Raw genomic sequence first — 14,394 nt, 5'->3', positions numbered from 1 at the left:
ACAACCTCATTTGGCCATCCATGAAAAAGCTACTTAACCTCCCACTTTTCTATAGGAATACATGCTTCCTACGGGCAATGCACTAGTACTTTATGAAGAGGAAAGGGAGAAGAGAGGAGGAAAGAAGAGGGGGAAGAAGGGAAGAGATAAGGGGGGGGGGGGGAGAGGAGAGAAGGAGGGGAAGGGGGGAAAGGAAAAGAAAACATATAAACAAACAAAAAAACCTTCATGAATGTGTCTATGTACTGCTGATGTTGTGTGTTTTGTTTTGTTTGTCTATTTATCATTTCTTGTAACCGCCCATAACCAATGTCACCCCCCGAGATAAGGGTGCGGGTAATGGGTCTGGATGAATGGAGATGTAATGAAATAAAATGAAATAAAAAATTGATCACAAAAAAAAAAAAAAAGTATGATTGAGTGATTGCACAAGTATTCAAGTCACTATTTAGTAGATGCACCTTTGGCCTCAATCACAGCACTGAGTCTGTGTGGAAAGGTCTCAGTCAGGCCTGCACATCTGGACACTGCAATTCAACTCCAATCTTATTTGCATAACTGCTCAAGCTCTGTCCTGTTGCACAAGGATTGGGCGTGAACAGCCCTTTTTAAATCCAGTTGCAAATTCTCTATTGGATTGAGGTCTGGGCTTTGACACAAACACTCCAGAACATTCACTTTGTTGTCTTTAAAGCATTTCTGTAGCTTTCACTGTATTCTTTGGGTCATTGTCTTGCTAAATCTAATCTCAAGTCATAGTTCTATTGCAGACTGAAACAGGTTGTCCTCCAGGATTTTCTTATATTCTGCTGAATTCATTTTACCCTCTAACTTTACAAGCCCTCCAGGGTCTGCTGCTGAAAAGCATCCCATTAGCAGAATTAGAATTCCCTAAAACCCACTCATTTTCAAACTCTTTTCACTCCTTCATACATTCACATAGAAACGCCATTCAAAAATTGAAATGTTCAAAAGGATTAGGAATTCCTCAAGCCAGTTTTCTTTCTCAACTTTTTCATATCATTTGTACTTTTAGCACATACACTACTCAAAATGTCATAATTTTTCAGACTTTTTCAGATTTTTACATTGGTGTGTATGGGGCAGAATGTTGACAGCGAGAGTTGAGGAGTGCTGTCAAATTAAAAAAAAAAAACTTGTCGTCAACTTACTCCCATTCCCACAGTGTTCACCCTAGCAGCAAAATAATTACATTAGCTTGTAGGAAAATGTGTGCTAGTTGCAACCATGTGCCCCTCAGACCAACACTCTTGGATTGGTGGGCTTTTAAATGACAGGAGAGCTGACCAACTGCTGCATTAAGGTCAAGCACATCCACTTTTCTGAACTGCTCCCCTAGACACATTTTAGACAATAACACAAAAAAAATTTCACTGTGTGCTCAGTCGACTCTCATAGACACATTACATATTGCATATACATATTATTATTTAAGTGATAACAGTTAGTGTCTGTTTTAGTTTGGCCCTAGCTTTTCAACAAACCCTTAAAAATGTTTATATTTTTTCTAGGGCTGTCAAAGTTAACGCGTTAATCGCGCGTTAAAGCAACATTCTTTTAACGCCGTTAATTTTTTTAACACTCGGCATTAAAAAAAAAAGAAACATGCATTGTCTGATTTACGGCCGTCAGAGGCACCTGTAGTCTTGATCCAGACGGTGGCAGAAGAATAAGAAAGGGAATCAGAAGAAGAAGAAGCAGGATTGGTGTTCGGGAAAAACAAAGTAGACTGAAAAGCGAAAGTGAAAGGAAATGGAGAAAGGACTTATGAACGGCAAATTCACTTTCAAAACACTGCCAGATGGTTCTGTCGATAGGACAAAAGTTATCCGCATGTACTGTCGAATACTAAGTATTAAGAACATGAAAAAAATACATTTGCGAATCATTTGCGATTAATCGCGAGTTAACTATGGACAAAATGCGATTAATCGCGATTATAAAATTAATCGTTTGACAGCCCAAATTTTTTCCCTATACATTTTTCACAAGGACTCAACTCCTTCATACTATCAAAACGTTGAGCTTTTTAAGGACATTAAGGCTATGACTTTTGATATTTCCATCTATTATATTTATACATCTATAATATTCAGCGTTTTATACAAAATGTGTATGCTTCGGCATACGTTCAGCTAAACTTAATTCACAAGGATGTAATTGGAGAAATCTTCAATTCGTCTTTATATATTGAGCTCCAACTTTTCAGCAGTTACAAGACTTTAAACTACTCAGCATGAATTTAACTTTTTAAAATCTTTTACAGTTTTGAAATTATAATTAGTGTGAATGCTGCAAGCATTCACACTATTGTTCTTCTGGAATTTATTAGTGTGAATGCTGCAAGCATTCACACTATTGTTCTTCTGGAATTTATTATTATTATTATTAGTGTGAATGCTGACTCAGCATTCACACTATTGTTCTTCTGGAATTTATTGGTTGTGAATGCAGAAGGCATTCACAACATATGTTCTTCGCCTTAAAAAATTCTTTATTTTTATTATTAGTGTGAATGCTGCAAGCATTCACACTATTGTTATTCCGAAGTTTATTAGTGGGCTGTGCTCGCCAGCCCACTATGGACACCTCTATAGCAGAGCTTTAGGTGTCCATAGTGGGCTGTGCGGAGCACAGCCCACTCTTTTTAGTGGGCTGTGCTCGCCAGCCCACTATGGACACCTCTATAGCAGAGCTATAGGTGTCCATAGTGGGCTGTGCTCCGCACAGCCCACTATTGTTATTCCTCGACCCTCTTCTTATTAGTGGGCTGTGCTCGCCAGGACTCATAGTAAATAATAAAAAGAGGCGCGAGCAATAACCATAGTGGGCTGTGCTCGCCAGCCCACTATGGACACCTCTATAGCAGAGCTATAGGTGTCCATAGTGGGTTGTGCAGAGCACAGCACACTATTATTATTGCTCGCGCCTCTTTTTATTATTTATTCTGTCGCTAACTCGCCCCGCACCGTTGAGCGCATACAAACAAATTATATATCAAAACGTGCGGCTCGGGCGGACTCGGGTTGCTATTATTTTTCTCACCAGAATATACATTTTTCGCGACGCGAGTCGCGATAAACTGCGACAAATTTCCCATGAGGAATGAATGGGACGAGGTCAAAAAACTCGCAAATCTGCGATGTTTTTCAAACATCTCCTGCTCGGGCATACGTTCACGTGGAAACACCATTCCAGCTTTAAAATGTAGGCACAAGTCCTGAGTATTTTTGTTGTATTTGAACTTTTTTCCTACGATGTGTAGTTTTTGAACTGTGACCCTTGAATGGCGGTGAGTGATTTTGGAGAAATTCAGGGTTTTCAATGAGTGTGTATGGCGGAATGTTCGTGCAGCACAGTGGAGAGGACCAACTGACAGAGTGAGCGAGATTCAAAAATTCGCTCAGAGATTTTCTCTTTCCGTGACGATCCTGGCCACAAATTAGGCTCAAAAACAGTGATACTTTCCAGAGTTGTAGCCACACTTGTCTTCTTTCTCCCAATGTGTCCACTTTATCGGTAGGATTTACGGTTTTTGAATTATCGACCGCTAACCGACAAGAGTAGCTCTGAAATGCTCCATTTACTCCAATGTAAATCGGGAGAAGGATTTCCAAAACTGCACTCTTTTTTAACTCGCTGCCATTTCCACATTTCTGAAGCTAGGACCACAAAACTTAATGAGTGTGTTCTTTAAGGCCTTTCTGGCTCGATCGTGAAAAAAAATTGTCGATATCATGTATGATTTTGACCAAATAGCACTAGTTTGACGTCCTAGATGTGAGGCAGAAATTGCTCTCAAATCAGCTCCCTCACAGGCCGTTGCTACGGCCCTTGCCAACGGTCACCTAGCAACCAAAAACAGCTGGGCCAAGAGAGAGAGTGACAGACAGACAGACACTAGACACACATCAGACAGACAGACAGACAGACAGACAGACACACAGGAGACACACATCAGACAGACAGAAAGACAGACACTAGACACACATCAGACAGACAGACAGACAGAAAGACAGACAGGAGACACACATCAGACAGACAGACGGACAGACAGACAGAGCGACATGTAGACACACACATAGAGCTGCTTAAGCGTGCTCTCATATGCACACAGACGCACACACACAGTATATTTCCCAGCATTTAAACGACATTAAACGATCATTTTTTCACTCATTCAATGTGCGGCTTGATCGGACTCTGTATGCTCTAATTCAGTTCTCTAGAATATTAATCTTTCGCGTCGTAAGACGCGAACAGCTGCGAGACACTTCCCATAAGGAATGAATGGGATGAGGTCAAAAAACTCGCAAGTCTGCGATGTTTTTCAAACATCTCCTGCTCTGGCATACATTCAGCTAGAAACACCATTCCAGCTTTATGTAGGCACAGGTCTTGAGTAGTTTTGTTGTATTTGAACTTTTTTCCTATGATGTGTAGTTTTTGAACTGTGATCCTTGAACGATGGTGAGTGATTTTGGAGAAATTCTGGGTTTTCAATGATTGTGTAAGGGGGAATGTTCGTGCAGCAGAGTGGAGAGGGCCAACTGACTCCATCACAGTCCGTTGCTACGGCCCCTGCCAACTGTCACCTAGCAACCGAAATCAGCTGGGCAAAGAGAGAGAGTGACAGACATACAGACAGGAGACATACATCAGACAGACAGACAGACAGACAGACAGGAGACACACATCGGACAGACAGACAGACAGGAGACACACATGAGACAGACAGACAGACAGAGAGACATGTACACACACACACACACACACACAGCCATGCTTAAGCTTGCACTCACATACATGCAAACGCACACACAGTATATTTCCCAACATTTAAACTACATTAATGATTATTTTTTCGCTCATTCAATGTGCGGCTCGATCGGACTCGGGTTGCCAATATTCAGCTTTACGAAATATTAATCTTTCGCGACATAAGTCGCGAAAAACTGCGATAAATTTCCCATAAGGAATGAATGGGGCGAGTTCAAAAAACTCGCAAATCTGCGACGTTTTTCAAACATCTCCTACTCTGGCATACGTTCACGTGGAAACACCATTTCAGCTTTAAAATGTAGGCACAAGTCCTGAGTATTTAAGTTGTATTTGAACTTTTTTCCTATGATGTGTAGTTTTTGAACTGTGATCCTTGAATGACAGTGAGTGATTTTGGAAAATTCAGGGTTTTCAATGAGTGTGTATGGCGGAATGTTCATGCAGCAGAGTGGAGAGGGCCAACTGACCGAGTGAGAGAGACTCAAAAATTTGCTCAGAAATGTTCTCTTTCCGTGACGATCCTGGCCACAAATTAGGCTCAAAAACAGTGATATTTTCCAGAGTTGTAGCCACACTTGTCTTCTTTCTCCCAGTGTGTCTACTTTATCGGTAGGATTTACGGTTTTTGAATTATCGACCGCTAACCGACAAGAGTAGCTCTGAAATGCTCCATTTACTCCAATGTAAATCGGGAGAAGGATTTCCAAAACTGCACTCTTTTTTAACTCGCTGCCATTTCCACATTTCTGAAGCTAGGACCACAAAACTTAATGAGTGTGTTCTTTAAGGCCTTTCTGGCTCGATCGTGAAAAAAAATTGTTGATATCATGTAAGATTTTGACCAAATAGCACTAGTTTGACGTCCTAGATGTGAGGCAGAAATTGCTCTCAAATCAGCTCCCTCACAGGCCGTTGCTACGGCCCTTGCCAACGGTCACCTAGCAACCAAAAACAGCTGGGCCAAGAGAGAGAGTGACAGACAGACAGACACTAGACACACATCAGACAGACAGACAGACAGACAGACACACAGGAGACACACATCAGACAGACAGACAGACACACAGGAGACACACATCAGACAGACAGACAGACAGGAGACACACATCAGACAGACAGACGGACAGACAGACAGAGCGACATGTAGACACACACACACAGAGCTGCTTAAGCGTGCTCTCACATGCACACAGACGCACACACACAGTATATTTCCCAGCATTTAAACTACATTAAACGATCATTTTTTCACTCATTCAATGTGCGGCTTGATCGGACTCTGTATGCTATAATTCAGTTCTCTAGAATATTAATCTTTCGCGTCGTAAGACGCGAACAGCTGCGAGACACTTCCCATAAGGAATGAATGGGATGAGGTCAAAAAACTCGCATAGTCTGCGATGTTTTTCAAACATCTCCTGCTCTGGCATACATTCAGCTAGAAACACCATTCCAGCTTTAAAATGTAGGCACAGGTCTTGAGTATTTTTGTTGTATTTGAACTTTTTTCCTATGATGTGTAGTTTTTGAACTGTGATCCTTGAACGATGGTGAGTGATTTTGGAGAAATTCTGGGTTTTCAATGATTGTGTATGGGGGAATGTTCGTGCAGCAGAGTGGAGAGGGCCAACTGACTCCGTCACAGTCCGTTGCTACGGCCCCTGCCAACTGTCACCTAGCAACCGAAATCAGCTGGGCAAAGAGAGAGAGTGACAGACAGACAGACAGACAGACAGGAGACATACATCAGACAGACAGACAGACAGACAGACAGGAGACACACATCGGACAGACAGACAGACAGACAGACAGGAGACACACATGAGACAGACAGACAGACAGAGAGACATGTACACACACACACACACACACACACACACACACACAGCAATGCTTAAGCGTGCACTCACATGCCCACAAACGCACACACAGTATATTTCCCAACATTTAAACTACATTTAATGATTATTTTTTTGCTCATTCAATGTGCGGCTCGATCGGACTCGGGTTGCTATTATTCAGCTTTACGAAATGTTAATTTTTCACGACATAAGTCGCGAAAACTGCGATAAAGTTTCCCATAAGGAATGAATGGGGGGAGGCCAAAAAAGTCGCAAATCTGCAACGTTTTTCAAACATCTCCTGCTCTGGCATACGTTCACGTAGAAACACCATTTCAGCTTTAAAATGTAGGCACAAGTACTGAGTATTTAAATTGTATTTGAACTTTTTTCCTATGATGTGTAGTTTTTGAACTGTGATCCTTGAATGACGGTGAGTGATTTTGGAAAAATTCTGGGTTTTCAATGATTGTGTATGGCGGAATGTTCGTGCAGCAGAGTGGAGAGGGCCAACTGACAGAGTGAGAGAACTTCAAAAATTTGCTCAGACATTTTCTCTTTCCGTGATGATCCTGGCCACAAATTAGGCTCAAAAACAGTGATATTTTCCAGAGTTGTAGCCACACGTGTCTTCTTTCTCCCAATGTGTCTACTTTATCGGTAGGATTTATGGTTTTGGATTGATCTGCCTCTAACCGACAAGAGTAGCTCTCAACTGCTCCATTCACTCCAATGTAAATCGGGAAGAGGATTTGCAAAACTGCGGCCTTTTTTAACTCGCTCCTATTACCACATTTCTGAAACTAGGACCACAAAACTTGATGTGTGTGTTCCTTAAGGCCTTTCCCGCTTGATGGTGAGGAAACTTTGCTGATGCCATGTTTGCTTTTTCTCACGGGGCAAAGCGCACAGCCCACTCTCGCGATTTCCCGGCGGGGAATTGTCTAGTTAGTGGGCTGTGCTCGCCAGCCCACTATGGACACCTCTATAGCAGAGCTATAGGTGTCCATAGTGGGCTGTGCGGAGCACAGCCCACTATTGTTATTGCTCGCGCCTCTTTTATTATTATTTCTTCTACCGTCCTTTTTGGTACTTTTCACGCCCCGCACCGTTGAGCGAATACCAACAAAAAATACATCAAAACGTGCGGCTCGGGCGGACTCGGTATGCTATTATTTTTCTCAGGAAAATATGAATTTTTCGCGACGTAAGTCGCGAAAAACTGCGACAAATTTCCCATAAGGAATGAATGGGACGAGGTCAAAAAACTCGCAAATCTGCGATGTTTTTCAAACATCTCCTGCTCGGGCATACGTTCACGTGGAAACACCATTCCAGCTTTAAAATGTAGGCACAAGTCCTGAGTATTTTTGTTGTATTTGAACTTTTTTCCTACGATGTGTAGTTTTTGAACTGTGACCCTTGAATGGCGGTGAGTGATTTTGGAGAAATTCAGGGTTTTCAATGAGTGTGTATGGCGGAATGTTCGTGCAGCAGAGTGGAGAGGGCCAACTGACAGAGTGAGAGAGACTCAAAAATTCGCTCAGAGATTTTCTCTTTCCGTGACGATCCTGGCCACAAATTAGGCTCAAAAACAGTGATACTTTCCAGAGTTGTAGCCACACTTGTCTTCTTTCTCCCAATGTGTCCACTTTATCGGTAGGATTTACGGTTTTTAAATTATCGACCGCTAACCGACAAGAGTAGCTCTGAAATGCTCCATTTACTCCAATGTAAATCGGGAGAAGGATTTCCAAAACTGCACGCTTTTTTAACTCGCTGCCATTTCCACATTTCTGAAGCTAGGACCACAAAACTTAATGAGTGTGTTCTTTAAGGCCTTTCTGGCTCGATCGTGAAAAAAAATTGTTGATATCATGTAAGATTTTGACCAAATAGCACTAGTTTGACGTCCTAGATGTGAGGCAGAAATTGCTCTCAAATCAGCTCCCTCACAGGCCGTTGCTACGGCCCTTGCCAACGGTCACCTAGCAACCAAAAACAGCTGGGCCAAGAGAGAGAGTGACAGACAGACAGAGACACACATCAGACAGACAGACAGACAGACAGACACAGGAGACACACATCAGACAGACAGACAGACACACAGGAGACACACATCAGACAGACAGAAAGACAGACAGGAGACACACATCAGACAGACAGACGGACAGACAGACAGAGCGACATGTAGACACACACACACAGAGCTGCTTAAGCGTGCTCTCACATGCACACAGACGCACACACACAGTATATTTCCCAGCATTTAAACGACATTAAACGATCATTTTTTCACTCATTCAATGTGCGGCTTGATCGGACTCTGTATGCTATAATTCAGTTCTCTAGAATATTAATCTTTCGCGTCGTAAGACGCGAACAGCTGCGAGACACTTCCCATAAGGAATGAATGGGATGAGGTCAAAAAACTCGCAAGTCTGCGATGTTTTTCAAACATCTCCTGCTCTGGCATACATTCAGCTAGAAACACCATTCCAGCTTTAAAATGTAGGCACAGGTCTTGAGTATTTTTGTTGTATTTGAACTTTTTTCCTATGATGTGTAGTTTTTGAACTGTGATCCTTGAACGATGGTGAGTGATTTTGGAGAAATTCTGGGTTTTCAATGATTGTGTATGGGGGAATGTTCGTGCAGCAGAGTGGAGAGGGCCAACTGACTCCGTCACAGTCCGTTGCTACGGCCCCTGCCAACTGTCACCTAGCAACCGAAATCAGCTGGGCAAAGAGAGAGAGTGACAGACAGACAGACAGACAGACAGGAGACATACATCAGACAGACAGACAGACAGACAGACAGGAGACACACATCGGACAGACAGACAGACAGACAGACAGACACGAGACACACATGAGACAGACAGACAGACAGAGAGACATGTACACACACACACACACACAGCCATGCTTAAGCGTGCACTCACATGCACACAAACGCACACACACAGTATATTTCCCAACATTTAAACTACATTTAATGATTATTTTTTTCGCTCATTCAATGTGCGGCTCGATCGTACTCGGGTTGCTATTATTCAGCTTTACGAAATATTAATTTTACGCGACGTAAGTCGCGAAAAACTGCGATAAATTTCCCATAAGGAATGAATGGGGCGAGGTCAAAAAACTCGCAAATCTGCGTTTTTTCAAACATCTCCTGCTCTGGCATACGTTCACGTAGAAACACCATTTCAGCTTTAAAATGTAGGCACAAGTCCTGAGTATTTAAGTTGTATTTGAACTTTTTTCCTATGATGTGTAGTTTTTGAACTGTGATCCTTGAATGACGGTGAGTGATTTTGGAAAAATTCAGGGTTTTCAATGATTGTGTATGGCGGAATGTTCGTGCAGCAGAGTGGAGAGGGCCAACTGACAGAGTGAGAGGGATTCAAAAATTTGCTCAGAAATTTTCTCTTTCCATGACGATCCTGGCCACAAATTAGGCTCAAAAACAGTGATATTTTCCAGAGTTCTAGCCACACTTGTCTTCTTTCTCCCAATGTGTCTACTTTATCGGTAGGATTTACGGTTTTTGAATTATCGACCGCTAACCGACAAGAGTAGCTCTCAAATGCTCCATTTACTCCAATGTAAATCGGGAGGAGAAATTTCAAAACTGCACCCTTTTTTAACTCGCTGCCATTTCCACATTTCTGAAGCTAGGACCACAAAACATGATGTGTGTGTTCCTTAAGGCCTTTCCCGCTTGATGGTGAGGAAACTTTGCTGATGCCATGTTTGCTTTTTCGTCACGGGGCAAAGCGCACAGCCCACTCTCGCGATTTCCCGGCGGGGAATTGTCTAGTTAGTGGGCTGTGCTCGCCAGCCCACTATGGACACCTCTATAGCAGAGCTATAGGTGTCCATAGTGGGCTGTGCGGAGCACAGCCCACTATTGTTATTGCTCGTGTCTCTTCTTATTATTATTCATCCTCCTTCCGATTTTGGCAGTTTTCACGCCCCGCACCGTTGAGCGCATACACACAAAAAATATATCAAAACGTGCGGCTCGGGCGGACTCGTCCTGCTATTATTTTTCTCAGGAAAATATGAATTTTTTCGCGACGTGAGTCGCGAAAAACTGCGATAAATTTCCCATAAGGAATGAATGGGGCGAGGTCAAAAAAGTCGCAAATCTGCGACATTTTTCAAACATCTCCTGCTCGGGCATACGTTCACGTGGAAACACCATTCCAGCTTTAAAATGTAGGCACAAGTCCTGAGTATTTTAGTTGTATTTGAACTTTTTTCCTATGATTGTGTAGTTTTTGAACTGTGATCCCTTGAATGAGGTGAGTGATTTTGGAGAAATTCAGGGTTTTCAATGATTGTGTATGGCGGAATGTTCGTGCAGCAGCAGTGGAGAGGGCCAACTGACAGAGTGAGCGAGATTCAAAAATTCGCTCAGAGATTTTCTCTTTCCGTGACGATCCTGGCCACAAATTAGGCTCAAAAACAGTGATACTTTCCAGAGTTGTAGCCACACTTGTCTTCTTTCTCCCAATGTGTCCACTTTATCGGTAGGATTTACGGTTTTTGAATTATCGACCGCTAACCGACAAGAGTAGCTCTGAAATGCTCCATTTACTCCAATGTAAATCGGGAGAAGGATTTCCAAAACTGCACTCTTTTTTAACTCGCTGCCATTTCCACATTTCTGAAGCTAGGACCACAAAACTTAATGAGTGTGTTCTTTAAGGCCTTTCTGGCTCGATCGTGAAAAAAAATTGTTGATATCATGTAAGATTTTGACCAAATAGCACTAGTTTGACGTCCTAGATGTGAGGCAGAAATTGCTCTCAAATCAGCTCCCTCACAGGCCGTTGCTACGGCCCTTGCCAACGGTCACCTAGCAACCAAAAACAGCTGGGCCAAGAGAGAGAGTGACAGACAGACAGACACTAGACACACATCAGACAGACAGACAGACAGACAGACACACAGGAGACACACATCAGACAGACAGAAAGACAGACAGGAGACACACATCAGACAGACAGACAGACAGACAGACAGAGCGACATGTAGACACACACACACAGAGCTGCTTAAGCGTGCTCTCACATGCACACAGACGCACACACACAGTATATTTCCCAGCATTTAAACGACATTAAACGATCATTTTTTCACTCATTCAATGTGCGGCTTGATCGGACTCTGTATGCTATAATTCAGTTCTCTAGAATATTAATCTTTCGCGTCGTAAGACGCGAACAGCTGCGAGACACTTCCCATAAGGAATGAATGGGATGAGGTCAAAAAACTCGCAAGTCTGCGATGTTTTTCAAACATCTCCTGCTCTGGCATACATTCAGCTAGAAACACCATTCCAGCTTTAAAATGTAGGCACAGGTCTTGAGTATTTTTGTTGTATTTGAACTTTTTTCCTATGATGTGTAGTTTTTGAACTGTGATCCTTGAACGATGGTGAGTGATTTTGGAGAAATTCTGGGTTTTCAATGATTGTGTATGGGGGAATGTTCGTGCAGCAGAGTGGAGAGGGCCAACTGACTCCGTCACAGTCCGTTGCTACGGCCCCTGCCAACTGTCACCTAGCAACCGAAATCAGCTGGGCAAAGAGAGAGAGTGACAGACATACAGACAGGAGACATACATCAGACAGACAGACAGACAGACAGGAGACACACATCGGACAGACAGACAGACAGACAGGAGACACACATGAGACAGACAGACAGACAGAGAGACATGTACACACACACACACACACACACAGCCATGCTTAAGCTTGCACTCACATACATGCAAACGCACACACACAGTATATTTCCCAACATTTAAACTACATTAATGATTATTTTTTCGCTCATTCAATGTGCAGCTCGATCGGACTCGGGTTGCTAATATTCAGCTTTACGAAATATTAATTTTTCGCGACATAAGTCGCGAAAAACTGCGATAAATGTCCCATAAGGAATGAATGGGGCGAGGTCAAAAAAGTCGCAAATCTGCGACGTTTTTCAAACATCTCCTGCTCTGGCATACGTTCACGTAGAAACACCATTTCAGCTTTAAAATGTAGGCACAAGTCCTGAGTATTTAAGTTGTATTTGAACTTTTTTGCCTATGATGTGTAGTTTTTGAACTGTGATCCTTGAATGACAGTGAGTGATTTTGGAAAAATTCATGGGTTTTCAATGATTGTGTATGGCGGAATGTTCGTGCAGCAGAGTGGAGAGGGCCAACTGACAGAGTGAGAGAGACTCAAAAATTTGCTCAGAAATTTTCTCTTCCGTGACGATCCTGGCCACAAATTAGGCTCAAAAACAGTGATATTTTCCAGAGTTGTAGCCACACTTGTCTTCTTTCTCCCAGTGTGTCTACTTTATCGGTAGGATTTACTGTTTTTGAATTATCGACCGCTAACCAACAAGAGTAGCTCTCAAATGCTCCATTTACTCCAATGTAAATCGGGAGGAGGAATCTCAAATCTGCACCCTTTTTTAACTCGCTGCCATTTCCACATTTCTGAAGCTAGGACCACAAAACTTGATGTGTGTGTTCCTTAAGGCCTTTCCCGCTTGATGGTGAGGAAACTTTGCTGATGCCATGTTTGCTTTTTCGTCACGGGGCAAAGCGCACAGCCCACTCTCGCGATTTCCCGGCGGGGAATTGTCTAGTTATTATTCTTCCTCCCGCTCTACTTTTTGGCACTTTTCACGCCCCGCACCGTTGAGCGAATACCAACAAAAAATACATCAAAACGTGCGGCTCGGGCGGACTCGGTATGCTATTATTTTTCTCAGGAAAATATGAATTTTTCGCGACGTACGTCGCGAAAAACTGCGAAAATGTCCCATAAGGAATGAATGGGACGAGGTCAAAAAAACTCGCAAATCTGCGATGTTTTTCAAACATCTCCTGCTCGGGCATACGTTCACGTGGAAACACCATTCCAGCTTTAAAATGTAGGCACAAGTCCTGAGTATTTTTGTTGTATTTGAACTTTTTTCCTACGATGTGTAGTTTTTGAACTGTGACCCTTGAATGGCGGTGAGTGATTTTGGAGAAATTCAGGGTTTTCAATGAGTGTGTATGGCGGAATGTTCGTGCAGCACAGTGGAGAGGACCAACTGACAGAGTGAGCGAGATTCAAAAATTCGCTCAGAGATTTTCTCTTTCCGTGACGATCCTGGCCACAAATTAGGCTCAAAAACAGTGATACTTTCCAGAGTTGTAGCCACACTTGTCTTCTTTCTCCCAATGTGTCCACTTTATCGGTAGGATTTACGGTTTTTGAATTATCGACCGCTAACCGACAAGAGTAGCTCTTAAATGCTCCATTTACTCCAATGTAAATCGGGAGAAGGATTTCCAAAACTGCACTCTTTTTTAACTCGCTGCCATTTCCACATTTCTGAAGCTAGGACCACAAAACTTAATGAGTGTGTTCTTTAAGGCCTTTCTGGCTCGATCGTGAAAAAAAATTGTCGATATCATGTATGATTTTGACCAAATAGCACTAGTTTGACGTCCTAGATGTGAGGCAGAAATTGCTCTCAAATCAGCTCCCTCACAGGCCGTTGCTACGGCCCTTGCCAACGGTCACCTAGCAACCAAAAACAGCTGGGCCAAGAGAGAGAGTGACAGACAGACAGACACTAGACACACATCAGACAGACAGAAAGACAGGACAGACACACAGGAGACACACATCAGACAGACAGAAAGACAGACAGGAGACACACTCAGACAGCGGACAGACA

Source organism: Sparus aurata, chromosome 3 (genome assembly GCF_900880675.1).
Source record: "Sparus aurata chromosome 3, fSpaAur1.1, whole genome shotgun sequence".
NCBI classification, from domain to species: domain Eukaryota; kingdom Metazoa; phylum Chordata; class Actinopteri; order Spariformes; family Sparidae; genus Sparus; species Sparus aurata.
Note: the sequence above shows the minus strand (reverse complement) of the source record.